This window comes from Triticum dicoccoides, chromosome 5A (assembly GCF_002162155.2).
Source record: "Triticum dicoccoides isolate Atlit2015 ecotype Zavitan chromosome 5A, WEW_v2.0, whole genome shotgun sequence".
NCBI lineage: Eukaryota > Viridiplantae > Streptophyta > Magnoliopsida > Poales > Poaceae > Triticum > Triticum dicoccoides.
The window spans coordinates 553,773,466-553,786,183 of NC_041388.1; the positions used below are offsets into that span (position 1 = coordinate 553,773,466).

Consider the following 12,718-nt stretch of genomic DNA (forward strand, 5'->3'; position numbering starts at 1 on the left):
ACGCACGGGCCAGGTTCTCCTTCTACCCGCGCACGCTTGCCCGGCGGAGATACCCCACCTCCCCCACAAGCACAACGGCGCCAGGAAGTTCCACTTGATGACCACGCTAGGCGCCCGCAGCCAGATCCTGCTACCGGCGTCCGCCGCCGCCGGCCCCTCTGTCGTCTTATTGACCGAGTCGTCCAGCTTGATTCTCGCCATCGTCGGTCGGTTCACGCTGCCGCCAGACGCGGCGCGCAGCTGCACGTGTTGAACGGGCTGGTGGCGGTGACGGCGCCCGACTGGTGGTGAATATGCTCTGCGCCGCCGACACTCGCGTGCGCGTGCTCGCGCTGAAGCTCCATCGGCTAGTGAATCTGCTCTGTGCCAGCGACCTTCACGTGCGTGCACGCGCTGGAGCTCCTCCTCCGTGTTGCGAGGCCATGGACACGGCGAGGCGGAGGCGATGCGTACGGGAGCAGGAGATATGCGAGGAAGAAGACAAGGGATATTTTCGTCAAGAGCGGGGCAAAGTAGCAAACACGCACTACAATTCAGAATTTTCCCAAAAAAAACTATGCGCACTACATTTCGGAACGGAGAGAGTACAATATGAAACTTTAAGTCATGACACATCTATTGATATTGATTTCAGATTGTGAATGTTGGTACTTTTTTCTATAAAGTTGATCAAACTTTACGAGGCTTGACTTTAGTCAAATCTTATGTGCGAACTAAAAAGGACCGGAGGGAGTAATATATAAACTTTGGTCAGGAAGTGCGTTTACTTCACAAAACATTTCATCTCCTTGGACTTGAGAGCCACCTTAACTCTCCCCCTCTTATTGTAGTACCGTAACTGTTTTAGCTTTCCATCTACTCTCTCCGTCTCATAATATAAGAACATTTTTCATACTGTTTGTTCAGACCTGATGCTCTTGATCTCTCATGAAATCGCGCAAGAACTGTCCTCACGGACCATTGTAAACTTTTATTATCACTGTTCTCTTCCCACTTCAAGCTAATTCTACCCAAACATTCCGACGTGCAGCTGTAGAGAAATCGTTCAGGCACTAAAAAATAAACCCAGACTGAGACATATCTGAGATATGGCACTAAAAAATAAACCCAGAATGCTCATAGGGATGTTGTCCGCGCCTAGTTAATTTATACTCCCTCCGGTTCAAAATATAATGTGTACTACTTTTTCAAAAAGTCAAACTTTGACCAGTTTTATGGAGAAAATATCATTGTCCACACCAAACTATTATACTTTGCAAGAATTAACGGCCCAAAAGAGCGTGACTCATAAACATATTATAGGGTTAGCCGACTTTCCTGGTTTTCGTGTTCGTTCTTTGGATCTAGTTCCCATCGCGTTCCAGTTTCGTTTTTCTTATTCTTTTTTGGGGGTCTTTCCATTGTTTTCTTCTTTTCCTTTTTCTATTTTCTATTTTTTTCCCTTTTCCCTTTTTGAGACATTTTTCTCTTTTCCCTTTTATTGACCTTTCGGTTTTCCATTTATTTTGTTTTATTTTTTACTTCTTATTTGTTCACTTTTCCTCCACATTTTTTTTCTTCTTTTTCTTATTTCATTTTCATTTTTATTTCTCTTTGTCCCTGTTTCGCTTTTCCTATTATTTTGTTTCCATTTCCCCCTTTTCTATTTCTTCATTTATTTCGTTTTCATTTTTTGGTTTCTTTTTGTAGAGATTAATTTTGTTAAATAATTTGTTGGGGTATTAAAAATGTTATTTATGGATAAAAAATGTTCAATGTATTATTAAAAAGTTTATCACTCCCATAAAAAAGCTTATCATGTTTAAAAAAATCATTCTAGAATTTAATAAATATTCAGTTCGTGTGGAACACATTCTTCATCTATTTAGTAAAATATCATAAGCTGTTTAAAAAATATTCATCTTTTATTAAAAAATATTGATCATGAACCAAAAAAATATGCATCATTTTTATAAAAAAAAGTCATCATGCATTAAGAAATTCATCTTGTATTTGAAATATCGCAGTGTATTAAAAAGAAGATCTCTGACACAACTAAAAATTATATCAAAGTTATTTGAATTTATTGTCTCTAGCTCCATCCTTTGCACTTTCACTTTTCCTCTAGCCTCGCCGCAAAAGCTATAGAACACCAAACCCGCGCAAGCTGGACTAACACCATAGCTTTTGAAAAGCCGCATGAGTCGCTCGTCCTAATGGATGAGAACATAAAATCGTTGAAACGCATTGTGGCCGGGGACACACACTTTGCATGGAAGGTTGTCGGACCGCTGCTTTGTTGCCATATTGTCGAGGAAGAGGCCAAGAATAGAAAGGAGTGAAACAGGATAACCACTTTCTGCCATTACCGCTTTGACGGGACAAAGTGTAGGATGATGATCCACATATCTAATACTTATGATCCACGAGACAAAAACACCAGAAACACCTTGATGTGTGCCTGTCAGCCATGTTAACCACACCTGGACGGGGACAGAGTCATGCGACATTGCCTCCACCGTTGAGTCGCCACAGACATGGACACAGAAAACTAACCTGAGAAAAATTTAAACTACACTACAACTCTGTTTCGTGTTTCCCTCGTCTCCTCGTGGCGAAGTGCCCACCGAAGACAAGGGGGGCCGGTAGGTGCAAACACGTGCGAAAAAATGGAGCTTCTCTTCCTTATGCCTTTTTTTTTAGAAAGCTCTCTTCCTTGAGGCTATAGGGTCCAATCCAACCATATCCTTTTTTTTTAAGCAATGCAAACATATAATATATCCTCTAGGATGCAGGGCTTCACAGTCGTAGAAAAGCAGTGCTCCGATGTATACTCTTGGCCCATATAAAGCAACAGCCCGGCCGAGGCCTGGTTAGCTATGCTTGGACAAGGCCCAGTTGTGGCCCATCGCGGCGGCCACGAGAACTGGGAGATGAACAAGGCACAGCCCCTGCCGCTCGTCTCTCGTCTTCTCCGGCGCCATGGCCTCCGACCTCGGGCAACCGCCGCCGGCGAAACGCCCGCCGACGGCGCCCACCACCATTACTGCTATCGGCGACGACCTCCTTTGTGAGATCTTCCTCCTCTTTCCCTCCCTTCCGAGCCTCGTCCGCGCCGCGCTCGCCTGCCGCACCTTCCTCCACGCCGTCCGTTCGTCCCCCGCCTTCCGCCGCCGATTCCGGGCACTCCACCCGCCGCAGATCCTTGGCTTCTTCTGCGACCCCGGCCGCGAAGCCGTCCCTCCCTTCGTCCCCCTCCGCAGCCGCTCCGACCCGGACCTAACGGCCGCCGTCCGCGGCGCCGATTTCCTCCTCACCCGGATCCCAGAAGACAGCGGCGACTCCACCCTCGGGTGGGAGCTGCAGAGCTTCCACGGCGGCTACGTCGTCCTCGTCAACAATGCCACCGACCAGATCGCTGCCTACAACCCCCTCACGCAGGCACTGCATCTCTTCCCCCACCCGCCCGAGGATATCATCTTCTCCATCTCCCCTGAGTTCCACATCCTCTTCTCGGAAGAGGACCAGAGCGTGTTCCGTATGGTCTGTGTCCAGCACCAGGACACGCCGAGCCTAGCCGTCTTCTCAACGGCGACCAGCGAGTGGCAGGTTTTTCCGTGGGTGGAGACCCCGCCACATCCTGAAGGCGACGTTCGCTTGTTCTACCCTGGCACGCAGCTGAATGGATTTGTCTATTGGAAACACGCGAGCCAAGCCTATGTGCTCGCTCTCAACACCGTGACAATGCAATTTTCTAGATTGAGCTTGCCGCATTTCTTGGCAGAGATAGAGGATATGCTGTTTAGGCTTGGCCAGACCAAGGATGGGAAGCTCTGTATGGTTGGGGTAGATGACTCTGACGCAAAGATAGGAACACTTGTTGTTCGTGTTTGGGGAGCCGATGATGACGGTGTTGAGAAATGGATGCTGGAAGATACTTTTTCACTGAGTACATTCATTGATGTCACTAAGTCTTCAACAGAGTATGATTCCACGGTGCAGATTGAGGCATTTATCGATGGCTTTGTGTACCTCTGTATTAAGTATGGTGAGCATACCGAGTCCCTCATATCCCTCTGCCTGGAAACAGGAAAGCTAAACAAGATATTTGATGATACATATACAAGCCCTGCTCATCCCTACTTCATGTCATGGCCTCCTTCTTTGGTATGCAACAAGGTGAGCCCGTGCTTGAGTACCCTGGTAAAGTATTTTCAGATGTTTGGTCCTTAGATTTTGTTAAGTTACTTCCGAGCATTGGATTATTGTATAATTGTGATAATCTTCCATTAATTCCACATTTTACAATTTTAGTCAACTGTTTTTTGTTTATTCATTACACAGCAATTGCTTGACACTGAATCTTGATAAAGTACCACACCATCATTTCTGATTTGCATAACTCATGGTACATGAGTTCAAATGCAGATTTTATATTGGTAGGAGGGTGCAATATTTAGCATGTGTTTGTGCAGATTTTATGACGGCACAAGGATATGCAGTGCTTGTCATGCCCCCTATCATTTGCCATTTCGGCAGATCATATGAGATGGCATTGGTGTTACAAATCTTATGTCATTACCATTTACTCTTGTGGATGCTAAACTTGTCTATCCTTGGAATCTATACTCCATAGCATTGCACGATTTGTTTGCGAAAAACTTGAATCCTTTACTTATGCTCAAATATCCTTTTTGGCTCTTAGGAGGATTCACAAACCAAGATTACTGGAGGCAGTGTTGAGGACGCTGGTTCTGTGGGAGCATGACAAAGAAACTCCCTCTGTTTTAGTCACAGTTCTGTGGGAGCATGACAAAGAAACTCCCTCTGTTTTAGTCACAGCGCCACAATCGCACATATTTGATTGATGACGATGAAGCGAAAGTCACGGAGATAGAGTTTTTTTTTACTTTGTATTGGGGATGATAAAAACTCGGCAAACAAAATCACTACAATGCATAACTGACAACTGTAAGCGATCGTAAATTGAGAATAAGTGCCAACTTAGATAGCTTTAGGGAAAAGGCAGAAAGAGAGTTGATGGAATTTATGGGACGCGGAGTTTCTGCACCCGAGCTCAAATGAGCTCGGGTGAACAGTAAAATCAAAACTAAATCAAATTTTTTTGGGGAGAAACATTGGCAAAAGTTCTAAGTGCTTGCAAAAATTCGCCATGAAATCACATTTCTAGAAGGCGTGGCAAAAAAACAAAATCAGTACTCTGAAAAAGCTACTTTCAAAAGCATTTTGGAGCACTGAATTTGTTTTTTTGCCACGCTTTACAGGAATGTGATTTCATAATGAATTTTTGCAAGCACTTAGAACTTTTGTCAATGTTTCTCCCAAAATTTTTTTGGAATTTTTTGAATTTTTTTCGATTTTACTGTTCACCGAGCTCAAATGAGCTCGGGTGCAGAAAGGCACTTTCAGAATTTATGCTATCTTGCTGTGGATTGAGTTTCAGGCCCTTTTATTCTTATCTTGACTAGTTGTCTGTCATGGGTGCACTGTTTTTATTCTTATCTTGACAACTTGTCCATCACGGGTCCACTATTTATATCCTTATCAATCCAGTAATTTTTATCATTTGACTCTAACCCCACTTTTCCATCATGGAACTCAGTTTCCTTTTGATTGTTTTCTTTTTGGCTTGTTTTTGGAAGTTCTAGAGAGTTATTTTAGTTCAGCAGTAATTATTAGGGGTTTACTACAAAGAGGAATGAGCTTATTTTGCATAGTTTTGCTTTGTCATGTCCGCTTGCATACGTTAAGAACTGCTCCCTTTGTAAACTAGTTGATCTAAAACATCTTATAATAGCTTACAGAGGTAGTATTAACATGTACTCCCTCTGCACCAAAATTAAGTGTCGCCAAAGAGCTAGCTATGGACAGGGGTGCGTGGAAGCTTGCTATCCATGTGCCAGAGCCATGAATTGGTTGTGAGATCTTATGGGTTTCATCTCTAGCCTACCCCAACTTGTTTGTTGTTGTTGTTGTTGTTGTTGTTGGTGGTGGTGGTGGTGGTGGTGGTGGTGGTGGTGGTGGTGGTGTCGTCGTCGTCGTCGTCGTTGTTGTTGTTGTCTGCTACAAACTAAATCAACAACACTCTAAAACATCTTATAATAGTTTACAGAGGTAGTATTAACATGTACCTCTGCCCCAAAAATAAGTGTCACTGATTTAGTACGAACTAAATCAACGACATTTATTTTGGGCAGGGACGAAGCTAGAAAAAATGGGCACTAGTGTCAGTCGCTGCCGGCTATAATAAAAAGAATAAGCATTTTGCTTAATAACAAATTTGTTTTTAGATTCAAAAGCTTGTCATACCGAAGCCGCCGCTAGTACCGGCACCGCTTCGCTCTGCTGCCGGAGGTCGAAATGTTGCTCGTGCCCTTGCCATAGAGGGCCACCACGCACCACCCATGAGTCCATACGGGCGAGGAGGAAAAGCCTCGTTGCCGCCTGCGTCGCACGGGCTTCGCCCGGCTGTACCTACACCGGCAGCAGCGAGGAGAGGAACGGGAAATTGATACCCGTAGGGTAGCAGCGCTAGGGTTCTCCCATGGCGCTCGTGGGGAATGTCGTGGGAACCCAATTTTTTTTTTCCTTTTTGCAAAGTGGATGTGGGTGAAATCATGTACGGTTAGCAGTAATGCTACACGTACAAACGGATTACAGGATTTTACAAAGAGGGTTAACTAGATTGGTTAATAGGTGGGGAGGCGGCCCACCCTCCCTAAAAACTAGGGAAAACAAGTTTGTGATTGGTCAGTAGATGAAAAGAGTTTGTAAACTTATGTATTTGTTTATATGTCTAGCATTTTTGTACGGTTAGACTAGATATTGTGCCGCTGCAGTCGTCTGATATCAAAATAAAAGGACCGGCTTAGCCAGCAAACATTCGTTGGGGAGGATGATAATTGCAAACGGTTTGCATGGCAATTTATGTTGATTGAAGATGATGAATTTAGTTACCAAACATGACAAATCCGTCTAGGTTCATTTTTTTGTTAGTATTTGCTGTACTTGCGAACTAAAATATTTCATCCTCACAACAATATAAGTTGTCATAAAAAATGTTTGATTTGTTATCTCCTGCTAAGGAACATCAGCTGAATAGCGTTACCAAAATAAAATTGCCGCTGGTTCAAGCCTGTGTACTTCCACCGAGAGGTGAGAGAAAAATTGATTGAGTAGATTGTTACTACTACTCCCTTCGTTTCTTTTTAGCCCACATATAAGATTTGGTCAAAGTCAAGCTTTGTAAAGTTTAACTAATTTTATATATAAATATATAAACATTCATAATATGAAATCAATATTATCAGATGCACCATGAAACATATGTTCATACTATATAGTTTTAGTATTGTAGATGTTCATATTTTTCAATATAAATTTGATCAAACTTTGTGCAGTTTGACTTTAAACAAATCTTATATGCGGAGTAAAAAGAAACGGAAAGAGTACCTCCGTTTCTAAACATAAGATGAGTACGGTTTTTACCAGTGTAGAATTGAGGATCGAGGCAGCAGAGAGATGAGCAATGTCCGTTGATTGAAAGATACATCAATTGTTGAAAGAATGATGTCTCTTTATGTAAAGACATGTCCCTTGGTAAAAAGGTAATTTTTCGTGGAGAGACATCTCCCTTGGTAATTAATTTTCTTTGAATGGTGAAATTGAATTAACTATGCCAAAAATAATGTAGCGCACCATTCAATTTGTTTATGCACTTCAATGATATCTAAACTTCACAGCTCGTTGATTAAAAATGCAATAAATTTATAAAAGTTGAAAACAAATTTACAGAACATATAATAATATTGCAACAAAGCGGGGGCTTTATACTAGTTTATTCTAAAACTGACCCCTAATATAGCATACATGTTAAGCCACATCACGCTACAAAGAACCGTTACTTAATCAGCTTCTGGTCGTCCGTCGGCGGCGTTTTTGCAAAAAAGTCCCCCTGTTTCTGTGAAATTTACCCACGATCCTTTTTAAAGTGAAAAAACGTTTCGAGCCCAGATCTGGCCCGCCCAGGCCCGAGCGCCGCCACCAACGCCCGCAGAGCGCCGACCCCGAGCTCCTCCTCCCCGGCCTCCCTCGCGCGTCGTCCGGCGACCGGCGCCGCTGCCGGCGACCACCCAGGTCATGCCGCCGCTCCCCTGCCTTCTCTCTTTCTCTCTCTCTCTCTCTCCCCTCTCTCTCTCTCTAATCTCCTGTCTCTCGTTCTCTCCAGGAGCTCAGCACCAGCGCCACGGATGCCCAGTCCTCGAGCTCACCTTGGAGGTTCGAATGCCGCCACGGGACCTCCACCGGCCAGATCCGGCGCCTCCCTCCCGTATCCGCGCGCCCTCCACCTCCTCTACCCGATCCGGCGGCGCCAAACCCGCCATGACCTCCACCATGGCGCCCGTCGTGATCCTGTGCATCCTCTCCGTCGTCGCACGAGGACTTGGACGCCTGGCTCGCTGACAAACTCCCCCAAATCCTACAGGAGGTTCAGGTACTACATCTACCTGATTAATTTCTGAATTCCACTTCTTTTTTGTGCCTGTATGTGCAATTGAGGCAGACTCTTCTTGATGATCTTGTGTGACAAATCTTACACGGTCAGTTTGAATGTGTGATACGTTGTGTGATCCAGTGATGAAATTCAGTTCGTGCTGCTATGTATCAGTCAAGAGAATGGTACAGAAAAGAGAGAATGAGGACAATAGAAAGTGAGTGAGAGAGTGTGAGTGATTAATGAAGAGGTATAGGCTTTGTACTACTACATACAGTACATTGTACAAAGAAGGAAGTGGGTAGTGTGCTATCTTTGTTGTGAAAAGGGAAGATTTCTTTCCTGAATCATGTACTGGTGGATTGATGATCTAGCGATCATATGAGTGATTAATGAAGGATAACATGCATATTCAGTTCACCTCTCAATTTTTATGGCGCCAAGCTTGATCTTTATCCATCTAACTGACTGAAAGTATCTTCTAATCACTATTGAACGCATATGTTAGTTAGTTTGACTGTATACACCACACAAAGAGCAAAAAATGAATTCTAGGGGGATCTGCATCCGGTGGCTGCGGACGAGCGGCGCTGGGTAAAATTGGAGTGGAGGTCTGTAACTAACCTCACCTTAGTTAGGGGCTCCAGATGCATCATCGGCATACTTAATTTCTTCAGACATCTCACATTTTCAAGATCTCTTAGTCAGTTCCCGTCCATAGGAAGAGCTGGTAAATGCTCCTTTATCTGCTCACAGTTTCCCTTTTCTTGAGTTGCAATATTAAAGTTTGGTTTCAACGCTTGAGCCCAAAGTCCTGTGCAGTGTGTCTTCAAACTTGGTGCGTGATGTTTGTACAATTTTGGTTGTTCTTTTGTACAGATTTTAATATGATGTTCTGCACATTGACGTGTGTATAACTGTGTTCTTGTGCAGCCAGAGTGTTCATGGGAGCCTTTGGCGGGCTGATTGGCCTCCCCAGCCCATGTCCATGAGTTGACTCCATCACCCTCTGCCCCGATCACCGGCCTGGACCAGGAGCATCTTCTACGTTGCAAGCAAAGATGATGAAACACCTGGACCATCTTGCACGCGGTAAGAAAATGATTTATTCATCAATCAATGGTGGGTAGCAAGTAGCTCGAAGTAGACAACAACTTTGGACACTTTTGCCTGTTTCCACTGCCTGTTAATGTATCAGGATGTGTGGCTTAACTTACATAGACTAACTGTGCTCATGAAATAGTTGGGTTTATGTTGCATCGTTGCTGTTCAACCTTCTCTAGAACCTTAAACAATAGGCTATTTTAATCTTGTTGTTCAAGTAACATGTTAAACTTACACGGAAGCCAATTCAAATGGTTTTAGTATAGCTGTACAACCAGCTGCTAGAAAAGGAAATTACCTTCCATGTAGCCATCGGGTTCAGGAAAGGAGTCGAATTTGCCAACTATTCTCTTCCTATCGCCATCTTCTCTGTTTTGCTGAAGGGTTAACTCTCAACACCCCTGCATGAGCCCCAAGGCACCACATGATTCCTATGATACACCGACATTCGGCCGGTCCTACATTGATGAACTAATCTTCGTATGATATGTGACATTGGGCAATTTTCTTTATAGCCCGCGGTAGCAGGCAGTGTACTTAATCTAGCTTCAGTTATAGAAAAATATGACAATGTAATTTTGATCCAGATCTTGACTCCAATCTCAGGACAGGAAAAATGCAATTTCTTTTATATGCAGCTTGCAGTCTTTGCGACGCGGTGGCATAGAAATCAAGGTCCTATGCATACTAAATGTGCAGCTTGGCATGGCTCTTGGCACACACACAGTCCATCAGATGAACAGAGCACTCTTGGAGTACTCCTGTATTTCCTACAACAATATTACTTACATTTAGTTTGGTGCCATCATGGAAATTCAGATGGGCGTTCCACAGCGTGTTCAGAATAATACTTTGCAAGGGACAGCAGGTCGACGTCGAGCAGCAGCAGCAGGTTCTGCAGCTTCGACGACCCCGATGAGTCCGCGGTCGTGCTCAACTCCTGCCAGGAGGGTGTGGAGGAGTTTCCCCTTGAACTCCATGCCCTGATTCTAAGGTTCGTAATTTAGCCTATTTTTGGCTGTTGATTACTCCTTTGTTTCTTTGTACATGTTCTGATTAATGGTGCTTTGGAACTCTTGTGGTCCGTAGGTCATTGTTCTACTGGCACTCACTTCACCTGAACAGCTGGACGAGATGATAGTGGATATACTCAGTGCAGTATATTGCTATAAGGTTGCGTATTAGCTTCAAGTGATTTTACTCTTATTGGTATCTTGACAAAGCTTGAAGTATATGTTGGTGTCTTGATAGATACAAGCCTCCCTCTTCTGCCCTTCTTTTCTCCATCCTCTTCAGGTCGCTAGCACATGTGAATGGTTCTCGTCAAGAGCATGCTTGTGACATCATTACTATATGTGATGTAGGGCAAAATGATGTTGTCAGAAGGTAAAAACACATTTAATCATTTGCTATTTTTTTCCTTGCCCGTTTCCACCGTCATATACACTGCATCTCCCACTGTAACGGACATCCAAATTTGTATTCTTCAAAGTTTTAATCATCTCTATTGCAGCTAAGTGTTCAAGTGCATCTCTAGCCAAGTTCCCTTTGCTATTGTGTTGTATTTTGAGGAAAGGTGGCCGAGCAGCTCATGGCATCCGTGTCGCGCCTGCTCTGCTGCTGCCTTGACCCGCCGCCGACGTCGCCGGTTGAGCCGCAAGGGTGCAAGATCATTGTGGGGCCCATTGCATGGGCGTTGAGTATGCTTGATTGCCATGTCGTAGGCGAAGGTGCTAGAGCTTGGTGGCGTGTTTGTGATGTTTTTTTTCTCCCGTTGCAACGCATCGATTGATTTATTCATGCATCTGTCGATTTACTCTAAATTTTTTTCAGTCGTCAAACATTAACTGGATTGGTTCGTGGATATGTAGTGTGACAAGTCGTGTGAGATGAAGGTAGTGAACCATCTCAATGTGAAGCCAAGTATGTGGTGGATTTGCCATGGAAGATGGAAAACTGGTAAGGGTAAAAGTTTGAGCTGTCAAATTTTGTGTGATCGAGGTCTTGGACGGTCAAACCTAAAACGTTCAGTGAAGATTCAGATTACATATGGATTCCTTTTTGTTGCCTACAATGCTATAATCACGCTAACTATGCGCATGGTGTGTACCAGAGATGATTCAAAAATTGCTTGCAGATGGATGTCAAGGAGACCGAAGCCCGTTGTGCCAAAACTAACACATTAGAATCTTTCAATTTACTGCTACCATATTTCAAAGTAAGAACACGATGATGCAAAGGAATCTTATTGTGTAGCCATATGTAATCTCAATTTGTTGCTATGTATAAACTATGATAGGAGTAGGCCCATATAGATGTGTATCCATTTTTGCCTTCTACTGATCTATGACAAAGGGGGTGTGCTGGACTAAGTGGCCGTTACTATTGAAGCAAAGGAGTGGAACTCGCAAATTTTCAATGAATGGAGGTCATCTTTCATATGGATTTTATTATTAAATACTTGCAGATGTGTGTCACTTCCTTAGATCATGTTTGATTCTTAAATTTTTAGATGTTTCATGTAACCATCAATTATGCTACTGGCAGTCCATGTACATTCTTTTTACCTGCTCTAAAAAATTATCTCGGTTTATAAGCATCATTTTAACGTACAAGTAAGATTATGAGTTGATCCGTGCTGAAAACAATTCACTTGAGGTAACAAACATGTTAACAAGGGTGCAGGTTTTTCTATACATAATTTCAGAAGTACTCCCTTCATTCCTAAATATATGATGTTTTGGTAGTTTAATTTGAACCACCAGAACGTAAGGTAACAGAGGGAGTACTATTAACTTTTTTGGCTAATTTCCCGAACTAAATCGCTAAAGCTTTTTGAATCATTTATTTTTGAGCTACGGAGGAGAGCAAATATTATTCATGGTATATTGTAATTAAGAAAGAAGAGTGATTTAATGGTAAAAAAATACATGATAAGTATTGCACCAATAAAATATCTATGCCACCAGCCTAATTCTCGCACCTTGTATTCTCCCGTTGCAACGCACGGGCATTTTTGCTAGTTATATATCAAGTATTAATCAAGGCCTTTTGCCAAAAAGAGGATCAATCAAGTCCGTTAAATCTTGAAAGTTGGAGCATACAAACATTCATATCCTT

At 43.3% G+C, this 12,718-nt stretch overlaps 1 long non-coding RNA gene and 1 pseudogene across 9 annotated transcripts; both read left to right on the forward strand.

Moving 5' to 3' along the window:
• The first annotated feature begins 2,961 nt into the window (after positions 1-2,961).
• LOC119297836 lies at positions 2,962-4,909 on the forward strand (annotated as a pseudogene).
• Positions 4,910-8,041: 3,132 nt separating this feature from the next.
• LOC119302742 lies at positions 8,042-12,058 on the forward strand. 9 transcript variants are annotated; one of them, XR_005147721.1, is made up of 6 exons: positions 8,170-8,494; positions 9,428-9,586; positions 10,237-10,592; positions 10,688-10,771; positions 10,895-10,984; positions 11,112-12,058. It is a non-coding gene; the product is annotated as an uncharacterized LOC119302742 (long non-coding RNA). The 9 variants fall into 9 exon arrangements; XR_005147714.1 differs by adding an exon at positions 8,042-8,136 and having other exon boundaries at positions 8,228-8,494; positions 10,688-12,058; XR_005147716.1 differs by having other exon boundaries at positions 8,164-8,494; positions 10,688-11,557; positions 11,714-12,058.
• The last annotated feature ends 660 nt before the right edge of the window (positions 12,059-12,718 follow it).